This window comes from Choristoneura fumiferana, chromosome 25, assembly GCF_025370935.1.
Source record: "Choristoneura fumiferana chromosome 25, NRCan_CFum_1, whole genome shotgun sequence".
In the NCBI taxonomy this organism is placed as follows: domain Eukaryota; kingdom Metazoa; phylum Arthropoda; class Insecta; order Lepidoptera; family Tortricidae; genus Choristoneura; species Choristoneura fumiferana.
In genome coordinates this window covers 1,867,200-1,883,186 of record NC_133496.1, presented here as the reverse complement: position 1 = coordinate 1,883,186, position 15,987 = coordinate 1,867,200, and the positions used below count along the sequence as shown (strand labels likewise).

At 38.4% G+C, this 15,987-nt stretch overlaps 1 protein-coding gene across 3 annotated transcripts in view; it reads right to left on the bottom strand.

The window, feature by feature from the left end:
- Positions 1-13,056, bottom strand: part of LOC141442469 (aminopeptidase N-like) — a 44,314-nt gene extending 31,258 nt beyond the window's left edge. The window contains exon 1 of one of the 3 annotated variants that reach the window (XM_074107478.1): positions 12,952-13,056. The gene's annotated coding sequence lies outside the window, so the exon portion shown is untranslated. Of the gene's footprint in view, positions 1-5,568; positions 5,653-12,951 lie in introns of those variants that run through there. The other 2 variants (XM_074107479.1, XM_074107476.1) reach the window with 2 other exon arrangements.
- Positions 13,057-15,987: the final 2,931 nt, after the last annotated feature.

The window sequence follows — 15,987 nt, the reverse complement described above, 5'->3', positions numbered from 1 at the left end:
ATACCTCCTACGTATACTGGTACAAGTGACAAATTTCTGATTTTTAGTTTTTTGCAATTTTGTGATTAATGTTTCCTTATTTACCTACCACAAAAAATTTGGACGGATATTCCTATTAGTTTTGGAAATAAAGTGACTTATATGAATGCATCTAACACCGTTTTGCTAATCGGTACAACGTATACTGAGGCAACCGACATGCACCACTATACGCGGCACCGATATTGTCGCGGGCCGGGGAAGTCGAGTGTAACTGGCAGTTGCCTCAGTGTACGCGCTAGCCGTCGCTGCGTGCGGACCGTTTAAACTGTTCTACGAGCACATAATTTGATAGTATATATTAAAAAAAACATGTTTTGGTTTGGCAAGACCACAATAGCCGTATTTCTCATAGACAGTCATGGAAACTAAATCCAATGTGAAACCTTTTCGTGATCTATTTCGCTATGATTTCTTTGGCAAATGTATGGGATGTCAACATAATATTGGTAGTACAACGGTTCCACCCCAGTACCAGTACGTGATTCAGTTTCCTCGCTATACCTACATGTACGCGTGCTAGAAATATAACATTGCAGTATTACATTGCATTCTGGTAGTTGAGCATCCCCAAAAAGAAGGCGAAGGCATGCATGCTTTAATTAAAATGAGAACAGTAAATTTCAATATACCTACAGGTTGATAAAAAAATCCTGTACTATACTGTAACCCATATTAGGGCTACTGATTACTAATACGATATAAGTGGGAAAACATCGAAATTAGAAAGTCTTCTTGCGACTCCACTTCCATACAAAACTTTTTTTTTTCGACTCACAGTATTTTTCTACTTGTATCATATTAGTAATTAGTAGCCCTAATGTGGTTTAAAGTATAGTACAGGTTTTTAATAACACCCTATACACATTTTTTTATACACACCTAAGAAATGGTACCTGGCTATGTATATGGCGAAAACGGGTAAACCGTATGAAGTTATAGAAGTTTCCCAAGACTCAGAAACAGACACAAAATTTAAATCTATTGTCAAGAAGACATTAATATATAAGGCGTATTATTAAAATTAATGATTATATCATGGATAGGGAAATTTGGAAATAATTCCGATCCGCATTGGCGAGTGCTTACTCCAAATAGCGAATTAAGAACTTTTAAATATGTAGTTGTTTTTTTTTTTTTTTTTGTTTATTCGACGGGATGGCAAACGAGCAAGTGGATCTCCTGATGGTAAGAGATCACCACCGCCCATAGACAACTGCAACACCAGGGTATTGCAGATGTGTTGCCAACCTAGAGGCCTAAGATGGAATACCTCAAGTGCCAGTTATTTCGCCGGCTGTCTTACTCTCCACGCCGAAACACAACAGTGCAAGCACTGCTGCTTCACGGCAGGATTAGCGAGCAAGATGGTGGTAGCAATCCGGGCGGACCTTGCACAAGGTCCTACCACCTGTAAATACTTGTGTTAAATACTTGTGATGTATAGATATCACTAAAATATGACTGTTAATCTGTTTACAAAATATACCTAGGTTTATTGCCAGACTCTTCTCAACAGAGGTTTTTACGAACCGGTGGTAAATTTTTGACATTCATAAGTGCTTGTTACAATCTAAATTGAATAAAGATATTTTGACTTTGACTCAATATTTCATGTCAAAGCTTGTCTTAAGCAAAGTGCCAATCAGACTCGCGCACGAATTATTCCGTACCATCTATACAACTTCATTAGGATTAGCAAAAAAATGGCATAAAAATACATTTGTTGTATGGTGGCCCCCTTAACTATTTATTCAGATCTATTTTTTGTTATATATATTATATCGACTACAGTTATACATAATCTGTGAAAATTTCAACTGTCTAACTATCATGGTTCATGAGATACAGCCTGGTGACAGACGGATGGACAGCGAAGTAGTATAAAGTAGTAGGGTTTCCGTTTATACCCTTTGGGTACGGAACCCTGAAGAGGCACAAAAAGCTAAACCGTTATGTGGATACAAATGGGTGCGATGCGATATATGTATCACATGAGGAACCCTTCACAATAAAATACGAGTACACATTTGAACAGGAATACGAATCCATTGAATGTGCTTCCATTAATTTAAAGCACTTAATACAATTACTTTTCTTAATAAAACCATTTATATTTCAAGTGAGGTTTTTTATAAAGGTATATTTCGGTATTTTGTATAGCACGTTTAAAACATTACTAGCGGTATATTGGTACAAGTGGCATGCTAATGTTAGCGTATATTGATGCAAGTGATAAAAACGTTTATAAATCAATAGATGAAGGTAAAAGAGCATCTGTTTTATTGTTCATTGCAAGCCATATAAGTATTTCATCTAAAAATTCATATACAATATAAAAATATCGTTAGATCAGTAATCTACGCATTACGCCGTATACTGGAGCAAGTGGTAATTAGCTCAGTATACCGCACAACTACAAGATGTAAAATACGCGTATAGTAGTGTATCTGCAATTTTCTCAAAAACTATAAAAAAATTCAAAATTCCATGAATACAGGTAGAAAGCAAATATTTTCTTTGGAACCAATGCAAAATTTTGAAAAGTTATGTCATCAAATGAGAAAGTTACAGGTTTTGGAACCTTTGAACAGCTCTCCTGTAAATTTATGATTATGCACTTGTACCAGTATACTTAGGAGGTGTCGGTATGGTCACTGTCACTGATGTGATGTCAACAAGTACACAAATAACACACACACAGATTCACGCTGTCAACGTTCATCCACTATTACCTCTCATATTTTGTTTTCTAGTTTTTTTTTACCGTACAACGGCAAAACTTACTAGACACTGGCAAAATTGTCCTCCAATGGACAGAGCCATATTTTTCTAAAAAAAACAACAAGCAACAACAACACACACTCAAGCACATCAGTTGATGACAGATCAATTAACTCAAGCCATAGAGGCATCAACCGTTAGAGTTGTGACATAAACTATCTAATAAACTAAACCATGCTACCTTAGACTCAACATCTAACACTGGTATGTAGCATGGTGTACTGTTGAGCGCTGGTTGATTTCGAAACGCTTCAGTGTAGTGTGGTGGTAATAGATGGGTTTTTGTGATTTGTGTGTGTTCTTACAGTGTGGAGGCGGAGGAACTGCTTGAACACGTATATATTGCATAAACGTAGCTTCATAAAGTCGCGGGTGAGCAAAATAATGGTTTTAGTTCATTGATATGGACCTCCGCAAAGTAACGCCTGATTCAATAAATTATTTAAACTATCTAAATTACTTATGTTTGTCTGGATATCCGATTGTTCTCCTGTAGGTATGCACTTTGCATGACGTTGCGTGACGTTGGAGCCCTTATTGATTTGACTGAATTGATAATATCTAGTTGCTACTATTTTGTTGCGCTTTTAATTTACCTGCGACATCTCTCTCCACATGTTTAGTCTAGCCTAGCTTTATAATTATTCTGTTGTATCCTTGGTTGCCCTGAAAACCAGCGCCATGACTGAATAAATTCAGACATCGGCATTTGCTGAGTGGCATCCATTTTGGTGCTTTGTTAACTACTGTTATATTTAGATTAAGATTTTATGTACAAACTTTTTTAACACCAAATAAATCAATCTATTCTATTCTATTCTAGGTACTGTAGGAACTAGGCTGTATACCGCTGGCAGGTGGTAAAACTGACCACCTGGCAGGTTAGATTGACGTTGTTTTGTTTAAGGATAGGATTTTTTATATTGTATGTTTCTAGAATTTATCTTTAAAAAAGATTGACAGCGATATACATGCCGGGGAGCGCAGATTGCTCCCGATAGCCTAAGCGGCTGGTGCCATCCTATGTAAATGTATTTATAAGTTCCACAATAAATCTAAATAATTGAAAAACAATGTTATTTATTCAACAGTTTAAAGTCACGCGCGTAGATCCAATGTACCTATAGAAGCTCTTACCAAGTTACATTCCCCACAGTACACACCGCATTTCTCAACAGATACTCGTGAAATTTACTGAACATAATTTTTAGATAGGACCTTTACAAAATATTAAAGCAAAGACACCTAGGCCAGACTAGATGACTGACGACATCGCAAGAGTTGCAAGTGGCATGTTGTCGTGCATTGTGACGTACTATAAGTGGGAATCCTTTGTCCAACAGTGGACATTTTCCCAATGTATGTCCGTCTATCTGCCTACGGCACCGTAGCTCTCAAACGGATGGACTGGTTTTATGCGGTTTTTTTCGTGAAAGAGAGTTTCTCAATGATTTTGAGTTATGTTTTATTAAAATTGGTTAATTCGTTTTTGAGATATTGAACTTTGAAAAGATAATGTCAGAGGTTTCTCAAGTTTTATAATTCTATTCTATTCTATTGGTTAAATATTCCTCTATGACTCAAGATTACTCGCCATATGTTCAGAAGACCAGTTTGTCTAGGTAATTACTCCGATTGCCAAGTAATTGTATAAGATATAATACTGAACGATTATGCCCGAGCGACATGCTGCATTCACTTTAATATTACGTTACGTTCACTTATTCGCTTTCTCTTCGGTTTCCGACAATAGGTATGATCTTAAACTGTTTTAACCGGACACTTGAATCGAAGTTATTAAAATAATCAGGAGATCAAAAACTGTTTTGTTATGGTATTATCAATGGAGATTTTTAGCGTTTTTTAGGATTCCGTAGGCAAAATGGCAAAAATATGTAAGGGTTCCGCCCTTATAGTTTCATCATGGACTGTCTGTCCGTCCGGCCGCGGTTTAGCTTAGAAAATGGTAAAATAAAATGCGTTTGCGAAAAAAATCATGATGAGTAGGTAAACATAAGTAATAAAAAGTATGCAAGGATTTCTTCGTAACGGCTACGAAACCCTATCCTGGGCGTGTCCGACACGCTCTTGGCCAGTTTTTTTATATCAAAGCCGTCAAACGAGCATGCGATTCATCTGGCGGTAAGTGATCGCGCACATGGATAGGTACCTACAGCACCAAAGGGACAGTAGGTAGGTACACCTCGCCTTTTAAAAGCACTTTGTCTTGGTAAATTGGAAAAACCAGAAAAGAAAATCCTAATGGCAGTGAATGAGGACTCGTTTGATGATCTATACCTACTTAGATACCTATAAAATAGATCCGTGTCTAACAAACGCAGAACCTACACCAGTGACGCTTAAAACTCGAAATTTGACAAACATACCTTGAGTATCACGAGTTACACTAAGAGAGATTTTCCAAATTCCCACGGAACAGGGGACGCATATTTTTGATGCATCAACGGGGCGAAGACACGAGCATACTAGGTGCTATATAATCTAAAAATCATTAATTAACGACCAATTTCCCGAAGAAAACAAAGAAGTGGAGTGAACCGAAAAAAAATGACCCCATTATGTGTGAACCTGTTATACAAACAAGCTTTGCTTTAGTTGGCTATTAAATTAAGTTTGTATAAATTGTACATACATGTCCCATTCACCTTATATTACACAAGAAATTCTCACACCAATTAGATTCTCCAATTAATACACAAACTTATTGCAGGTCAAAGGACTCACCTACCCTCAAATGGAAGTATTGGAAAGGCGTAAAAACATTATAATTGATATAAATTACGAACTGTACGTAAATACGTAAGAAATATATCATCAAATGAATCAGGTAGGCTGATATTTTTCAAAACAAACATCGCAGTCAAAATATATCAACAGTCAAACTGTCATAGGTACCTAAAAATTTTTCAACCGGCAACACTATTTTAGAAAAGGATTTACCATTTACGTAGGGTATGAAATGAACGTAGGTTTTATACCTAAGTTTTATACGTAAGGGTGTGGCCTGTAACACGACCCAATAATTAAAACATAGATCGTAGGTACTCGTCAAACTGAACAACATTAGTTCAGCGACTTTTAAAAATAATGGAGTCTTTAGATTTTCCCATTTTTTCATACAAAATTGTATACTGTTGTTGTCAGTCACAGGTCCTACATAGGTACTTATACTCTTTGCACAGGTCAGATACGTAATCCATACTAATCCATCCATACTAATATTATAAATGCGAAAGTGTGTGTGTTTGCGTGTATGTTTGTCCGTCTTTCACGCCGTAATGGAGCGACGGATCGACGTGATTTTTGACATAAAGATAGTTTATGTGCCAGAGAGTGACATAGGCTACTTTTTATCCCGGAAAAATGCACAGTTCCCGAGGGAACAGCGCGCGATAACCGAATACTAGGCGGACGAAGCCACTGGCAAAAGCTAGAACTAGTTTATTTTTAACCCATTATTATGTTATTTTAGTCCGTGCCGTAGAAATAGGACGGAACTATATCTTCCCGTGGGTGTCGTGTCGTACAAGACGACTAAGGGAACTGAAGTGCGAGTGGGCAGCCAGTGCGAGAGCAGAATAATAATAGAGATATTGCCAGATACGAACTCCGGCGGGACTAGTCCGGACTCCAGCACTGCGGGGTAGAAGGAAAAGGGAAATCATCTCCCTATGTTACTAAGAAAATCGCCATGAAGGTTGAAGGTTCAGGATCAATAGTGACTGAAGCACAACCGACTACGACCACTCTGTCAAGTAACGTGTAGCGACTTTTTTATTTTTTATTCGACTGGATGGCAAACGAGCATGTGAGTCTCCTCTCTCCTGATGTCAAAGTCAAAGTAAGGCACTTGAGGTATCCCATCTTAGGCGTCTAGGTTGGCAACGCATCTGCAATACCCCCGGTGTTGCAGTTGTTTATGGGCAGTGGTGATCTCTTACCAATGTTGCGTACTAAATCGATTCTATCGATATAACTATAGCTAGCAACACAAGCTAAAAATTGTTGGCAATATCGCCCCTTCTTCCGTGCGTGCTATGGAGAAATACACGGCTGCAATCAATCTCTGCCTTTTTAATTAATTTAAACTGCTTCACCGACTCCAGTGCCTCAAAATCCACATTAAACAGTTCACCGTTCATTGGTCCTTCGAGTCTACAATCATCAAGAATCGCCTACAGTTCAGAATTACATCACAGAGTTGGTGCGAATCCACAAGCAGAAAACGAAGACAAGACAGAGGTCAGTTTTTAATTAATTTAAACTGCTTCACCGACTCCAGTGCCTCAAAATCCACATTAAACAGTTCACCGTTCAACCATCAGGAGACCCACTTGCTCGTTTTCCATCCAATCGAATAAAAAAAAAGATGAAATATTATATATGCGAGATGAAGATTTGCACGCACTCACAGTACATGTCGTATACACCATAATAAATTTAATTATAAATTTAAATGTTATAAAAACGCGATAGCCCTAGAAGACTTGTCCCACCCAAGCTACTAAGAACGGCGAAGTATGCAGCTGGGGCTCCTCCCACCCGCGTCTCACCCCTCACGCCCCGCACGATTGCTCTGTCTAGTCTAGACGTCTCCGTCGGATTAACTACTGTAGGGAAACTTGTTATACTGTGGCATGGCGTCCCAGCCAGCCCTAGGCGCGACGAACTATATCGTTACGCATTCGCGGCGAACTCGTTGCGCGCTCGCCTCGCTTTTAACTCATCCGTCAATCGCCATCGGCTCTAAGGCGGCTGTGAATGTTTCTCAAAGACAATAATGTAAAGTCGGTAGGTACGGGCCTTCAAACTAAACTATCGCATGCAAAGGTGTGTAGGTGTGCGACGAATTATTATATGCCTTTTCAATTTTAATATCAACTTAATGGATAATAAAATATGTAATACACCTACCAAAACATAATGATTAGGTATGGTTTTTAGCAAGAATGTGTCGCCAGTTTTTGTAATGATGCATGTCTGACGCTATTAGACGCTCGGACGCGAAGTAAATATAAAAAACCGGCCAAGTGCGAGTCGGAATCGCGCATCGAAGGTTCCGTACAAAATTTGTTGGTATTTATGAATATCCCGTGTTAGCAGAGCCCCTCTCGTAAGCAAAATGTACGTACATGGTGTAGGGTAATTTTTGGGGTAGTTTATTGTCATAAACAGACAAACATAAAACATTATGATTTAAAAAAAATATTGATTGTGCAGTAAATTTTTCGGTTAAATTGTATGGAAAGGAAATCCTTCTTTTAATGACTACATATATTTTGATTGCGTTGACTTAGAAGTTTGATTTTTTCACAGCTCCAAGGGACTGTAGATTTGAGTTTGAGTCATAATATCAGCCATAGGACGTCCACTGTCGGACATAGGCCTCCCCAGCATAGTCTATGGGCCATAGACCTCCAGGTGCCTCAGTTGGAAGCGGCCTGCATCCACCGTGAACCCGCGACTTTAACCAGGTCATTCGTCCATCTTGTTGGTGGACGTCCTACGCTGCTCTTACCGATCCGCGGTCTCCACTCGAGAACATTTCGGCCCCATTAACCATCAGTTCTCCGTGCTATATGGCCTGCCCATTGCCACTTCAACGAGCTAATTTGCTTGGCTATGTCGGTGAGCTTTGATTAGTAGATTTTAGCACATGGTTTTCATTTCAACTCGATACCTCACACGTTCCTGAGATAAAGGGTCTTGACAGACAGACGGACGGACAACAAAGCGATCCTATAATGGTTCCGTTTTTTTGGTTTCCGTAAAAACGGATAACAGTCAGAAACAGATGTAGCTGAAGAACAATAAACTGAAGATGACATTTTATGACCTAAAAAACTGTGAAACATATAACAGATTTAGGTAAAAAAGAGTAAGCTATTGTTAGTATAATGTTTGCATGAATCACGTAAGCTATTTATTTCGTCAAACAGTTGGACGCAAACCGGTCATTTGGGTTCGGTTACTTCGGTTGGTCGAACATATAATATATGCAAAACATATTCTGGTCAATAACACTGCCGCTGCCGCACCTTTTTTGTGTCGGAGACATTGTGAGTTTATCCTCATGCAACTTGTATCTTGTTTAGTAACGATGTCCAAACACTAAGGGCTCCATAACATTATTATGTATAGACAGTGTCCCAGAAACCGACGATAACACGGGCTGATGGACCTACTAATTCATCATCATCATCATCATCATCATCCCAGCCTATTACGTCCCACTGCTGGGCACAGGCCTCCTCTCAGAATGAGAGGGCTTGGGCCGTAGTTCCCACGCGGGCCCAGTGCGGATTAGGAACTTCACACATACCATTGAATTACTTCACAGGTGTGTGCAGGTTTAAGCTCGTGGTAAATTTCAAATGTAATTTCGTACATGAGTTTCGAGAAACTCAGAGGTGCGGGCCCTACTAATTACCTACCAGTAAACCAGTAAAACTAAAATGTGGTATATTTTACATTTCAGTTTTAGTAAAAATCTTTTAGCTTTCGAGATCTTGTCATTCTCTTAATACGACGAGAGGGACGATACGATATGAACTTCGATTTTCGAATTGTGAAATAGCCCCCTAGAGCTCGTATCTCTCTTGAAGAAGGAAAACAGGGTGAGGAAATTCGAAAATCGAAGTTCGTATCGTGCCGTCTCACTCTCGTTTTAAATAATATCCCGGGCGACCGGTGACCGACGCGTGTCCGCGACCGACGACGTCGACGTCGACTTTAGAGAAACCATACCGTCAAACATTCCCGAACAAAACATTCGAACGTCGCCGGTCGCCGATGGCGGGTAGTCAGAGAAACCAGGGCCTCAGAGGGTTTGGATAACGCGGATTGGGAGCTTTAGGCACACTATACAGGGTGTCTTCAAATTATTTGAAGGAGATTATTGGGTAAAGGTTTTTTTATCGGATTTTTTGACGCAAACCGTAGTCACGACTTTGACGCGGTGCACTATGAACATCGATCAATGTATGGAAACATTTGTAAACCACCATTAAAAAGTTCCAAAAACCAATTACAAATTAAACCAACCCGCATCGTCGGTACTGCCACAATAATTTCGACTGTCCGTAAAGTTGCTTATAAAGGTTTTAATTACGTATGATTACCTATATTATATGACTAAGAGGTAAGTTTATAAGCTATAAATCACACAAGTTAACCCTTTTCCAGGTATAGTGCATATATCGACCACATAAACGTGCACAAATATTCGACCTTACTAAATTCACAATATGGTACAAAATCACTTGAAGTCGTTAAAAATATTATACGTTTTTAAATTTAACCTTCAAAGGCAAACAACTTAAAACTGTGATTAATTTTGTGCTAGCGTGTCTAAATTCGTGGGGCCTGGAAAAGGGTTAAACCTACTTTAGATACCTACTCTAATTTTATGTAAACAACACTGTTTTCGTAATTATATTGAATATTTAACATCGAGTGTCATTATAACGCAAAATAAGTTCCAATTTGGTAGTGCAATATGTTTGTGTATTTTATAAATTGATAATTTAATATTAGTAACTCTACTTTTTTGCTAACATCGATCGAAAGCATTTTTTTTGTCACTTACATTTTAGGGACACCCTGGGGACCCTGGGGACCCTGGGGTGGAGGGGGGTGGGGGGCAATCGGTTGATTGCGACTGTTACGTAGTCCAGTCGATCGTGGCAAAGCAAAAAATATAAATACACAACTATGCTGTTTCATTTAAGATTTCAAGAAGTATGTAATTGACAAGATTTCATATTAAAGATTTTAAATTTTTTTTTTTTTTTTTTTTTTTTTTTTAATTTTTTTTAGATTTTAGATTTAATGTAAATAAATAAATAATAAATAAATAAATAAATAATAAATTTCTAAGACTATAATTTGATTCGTTCTCTGTATTCTGTTTGGAAAGAGAAAGACGCTGATATTTAAAAAAATTCGCTACGATTATTAATCTATTTATTAAATTTTTTTAAGATGTTCTTATTCTAAAAGGGCATAACTACAAAACTACCACACAATAGATACATTACTTTTGTTTGTCTAGTTTCAATTTAAAAAAACCGGCCAAGAGCGTGTCGGACACGCTCGAAGTTGGGTTCCGTAGCCATTACAAAAAAACTAAGTAAAATTTTTCTAAGGATTTCGTATTTTATACGGAATCTTCCAAGTTTAGGTATAATTTATACCTTAGGCTGAAATAAAAAGTCAAATTTTTCCACCCACCGGTTTAGATTTTAGAGGGGGGGACGCTCGATTTTAATGAATATTTGCACTTTAAGGTTGAATGTTTCGCAAAAAAATTAATGAATCGATAAATCGTCTTAGCAAACCCCTAATGTTTTTAAAAGACCTAGCCAACGATACCCCACACTATAGAGTTGGATATGAAAAAAAACACCCCCACTTTACGTCTATGGGAGGTACCCTAAAAAAAATTTGTTTTTAATTTTTTAATGTACCATTTTGTCGGCATAGTTTACATATACATCCGTTCAAAATTACAGCTTTCTAGCATTGATAGTCCCTGATTAAAGCCGCGGACGGACGGACAGAAAGACAGACAGACATGGTGAAACTATAAGGGTTCCGTTTTTGCCATTTCGTAAATCGTAAATCTGACGTAGACGTTGTCAAAATGTTGACGGCTCCTTTTTCTGGTGAAAAAGGCAGAGGAAACATCTTTTCTGTGGTCGTATTGGCAAATTCAGATATACTTTTTATTTTTTTTGTATTTTTTTAAATATGCAGAAATAAATTATAATAAATATTTTCCCATGTTCAGGAGGGAAAACTCTTTCGATTCCTGTAGTAACAGGTGTTAATTAAAAATGAAGTATTGTCAATTGGTAGATCGCGCAGGGTTTCGTCAGTAATCAGTACCTATATCTTTGGTCTAATCAAGTTGGCCAGTGGCCACCCCAGCTATCGCTAAATAAATAATAACCGACTACAAAAAAACCATGAAAATAATTTTCTACCAGTCTGAAGTCGGTACCTCAGCACGAGCCAGAAGCCCAATATATAGTAAATATAATAATATACTCGTAGGTGAGATAGACGACTATACTCGTAGGTGCTCGTGCTGTGCTGAGGCACCGACTTCAGACTGGAAGAAAATTATTTTCATGGCTTTTTGTAGCAGGTTCAATTATTTGTTATAATTTTTTTTCATTTAATGTAATTTACTTAATACGACTTAAACCTAAATAAATATTATGTAAGTATAAAACCTGAGTTTTCATTAGGTACTTTTATCTTTTAAAACAGAAACACAGACCGTTGGAAGGTGGTTTTTTTTTAAATGTACAATTAGGACCACCTCAAAAAATAGGTTGTTAACTTAGTACTATATCAGCAAATAAACGTGTGAATTAACTAAAACAATTACTTTGCTCACCGCGACCTTATGATAGCTAAGTTTATGCAAAATATGCGTGTTCATGCAGTTCCTCCACCTCCTCACTGTAAGAACACACATAAATTTCACAAACCCATCTATCACCGCTACCACTGCACTAAACTGACGCGTTTCGAACTCAACCAGAGCTTATCTTCAGAGCAACACAACCGTACAACGTGCTACTATATAGATCATCTGTTGCTCTGAAGACGAGTTCTGGTTGAGTTCAAAACAGTGGTGATAGATACAGTGTGGAGGTGGAGGAACTGCATGAACACGGATATCTTGCATAAGCGTAGCTATCATAAGGTCGCGGGTGAGCAAAGTAATTGTTTTAGTTCATTCATTAATATGGACCTCCGCAAAAAAGTAACGCCTGATTAAATATTTTTTTTCTTTCTTTCTTTACAACTTGAAAGTTGGACTTTAGCGACATGTTCATTTAGTAGAAATTTGTTCAAAAATTTACTTAGATATTTGTCTAACTGTACAATACAATACAATGACTCTTTATTAAACACCAAATAGTAAGTTAAGAAGTACAGAAAAAAAAATATTTTACGACTGTCAAACATATCGTCAAAAACAAAAAATAAAAACTTGTACAAAACTGAACCGTCCTTTTAGGTCGTTTAAAAACGTCATCCAAATCGTTTCGTATCCATCGCATAACATCGAGTAAAAAGTGAAATACTTACATGCGAGTATTGCTCGTGCGACGACCGGCCGCCGACTGCTTTGGCCGACTGGCTTGGTCTCGCTCGTGCAGTGCCCCTAGTGTTCGTTTTCGGTTACAAAATACGTCTCGATCGCATTCGCGTTAAAATCTCAATTTGTATGGAAACACGAACATCGCAAACGATCCGCTAGAGGCGCTGTTCGTGTTTCCATATAAATTGAGATTTTAACGCGAACGCGATCGAGACGTATTTTGTAACCGAAAACTTACACTAAGGGTACTGTCCGCGGTATTCAGTTAATATATCACGACGGCGACACGACGCCGACGCGACACGACGTGAAGACGACACGACCACTGGCTTTTAAGGTCTCTCTACCCATTAAAAAACCCCTGGCACACAAAAAAAACTCATGAAAAAAAACGCCAAAAAAAAACGCCGCCAAAAACACTAAAAACTCCAACTAAAAATAATTATTCAGTAAGTACCTACCTGTTGCCCGCGACTTTATCTGCGAAGAATTCGTTTATCCCTATCCCGCGGGGACTATGCTGATTTCTCGCAAATTTAGCCAAGTTAATTTAGTATAAGTACCTAGTATTTTTTTTTGTAAGCGTCGTCGGTGTTGGGGGACCGATAAGGTAAACAGGAGGTAAACAGGAAACTAAAGTACATATGTTGTATTTTTTAAAGTATTAACCTTAGCGGTCCCCCGTAAATACCCATTATGCGTCTAAGATTCCTACCGCAGCGAACAAAAGAACTGATGATCTTGAAACGGCTGAACCGATTTTTATAAAACATGTCTAGGAACCATCGCTAGAAAACCTGCTTCCAAATAAAAAAAACCGCATTCAAATTGGTCCACTCGTTTAAGAGCTACGATGCCACAGACAGACACACATAGCGGTCAAACTTATAACACCCCTTTTTTGCGTCGGGGGTTAATTACTCCGTATCATACCATGACCGTAATAGCAACGTGTCAGCCAAAAATATACGGCGATGTTTAATCGGAGATCAGGAATAACAAAAAGACGGTCATACTGAATAACTTTTCCCATGGGACCAATACGAAGACCGGGAAAAAAATCCCTGGTTTCATCATTGATTTAATATATTAGTAGTGCACACGCACACACACACACACACACACACACACACACACACACACCTATGCCCACACATATGTTCGTGGTACATAAACATCTGTAGTTGATTATATCTTTTTTGTATTGCTAGTCTTAATGGGATATGTAGGGATACTGTTGTTTCTATAATTTTGTCTTTGCTCTCCTAATCTGTTGTTACAGTTGTTTGAGGGTTGGAGACCTGGTGACCTGACATACAGGTCTCCCCTAGTTCGGGCACCAGTCTCCACCGCACAATTTTGTACCTATGCATATTATTATCATTACTTGTTACTGTAAGAACTGTATATCCTGTGGTGGAGTTAATAAACGAATTTTATTATTTATTTTTTATTATTATTGAGGCTGGTGAGGTGAGGTTTCTATGAAATAGCTGATTATTTTACCCCGATTGTCGTACTGGTCCCATAGGAAAAGTTGTTCAGTATGATCGTTCTCATCGCTTATTGTTATTTCTGATCACCGATTAAAAATCACCGTGTATATTATTTGTATCGAAAAGTATGAGACCAAGTCCACTAGCACGTTTCCTAAACCCGTCGTCGTTGGCGCGTGTGTAGGTAGGTATGCTGCGCTTGACATTTCGTTCCTGTACCCTTAGTGTAAGTTTTCGGTTACAAAATACGTCTCGCATCGCAAACGTTTGCGATTTTCGTGTTTCCATACAAATTGAGATTTTAACGCGAACGCGATCGAGACGTATTTTGTAACCGAAAACTTACACTACTGACGGCCTACTCCGAAATTCGAAGTTCGTATCGTACTGTCCCTCTCACTCTCATATTAAACAGTATAAGCGTCATAAGGCAGAACGACACGAACTTCATTTTCAGCAATCATTCCCCGCCCATAGACAACCGTAAAACGAAGACTTACCTACTCATCATCATCAGCCTATACGTCCCACTCCTCCCAAAAGGAGTGGGCTTGGAAGTTCATACGCGGGCCCAGTGCGGATTGGGAATTTCACACACATCACTGAATTGCTTCGCAGATTTGTGCAGGTTTCCTCGCGATGTTTTCCTTCACCGTAAAGCGCGTGTTGAATTTCAAAATACGTCGAAAAAAAAACTTGAACCGAATAAATCGATTCCTTTCGAGATAAGTAGGTAAGTATATACATCTTGTTTCCCATATCTACCATGCAGGAAAACAATTAACTAAGTACTTCAAATAAAATAAAAAACGTTTCGAACTTTTTACTTCCTCCAACTATTATGTTATTTTGCGATTCATAAGTCATAAGGGATTCTTTTCATGTTCCGTACTTCAGTCGGCAAAAATGGAACACTAAGGCTCCATTTCCACCAGAGGTGTGCGAGGATGTGTTTTTCGTGAACCAATAGGAACGCGTCATTTACCTATCCTCGCTCAGCACATCTCTAGTGGTAACAACTGAGCGGAGCGAGGCGAGGTAGGTAAGAAGCGTTTCTATTGGTTCATGAAAAACACATTTCCTCGCACATCTCTGCTCTGGTTGAAACGCAGCCTTAGGAGAGAAAGAGCTGTGGTCTTTCTGAAAGACTCCTCATCTCTTTATTGATCAAGAAATGCCAATACTGCGCTCATTATTTGATTGCGTGGTCAATTGGTCACCTAGCCCTGTCAATATCGACCCCATAAAGGTTAATTCATTATAACTATGATTTCATCCATATCCGTGCTTTCGTAGGTTATCTCAGCGATGATGTAATGTATACCAAGACGGTTCGCTCCCAAACTGGTTTTAATTCGGCCATTTTTTCGCCATGTTAGGCTCGTTTTTTTTAGACGTAGATGCAACGTTTTTATACAGTTATTTTCTTAATTTATTCATGTCAATAATCCAGTAGGTAGTGCAGCATTACAATGCTACATGTGAGTTGCGTGTTGCATACTTTTTTCCTTTTGTGCGGCTTAAACG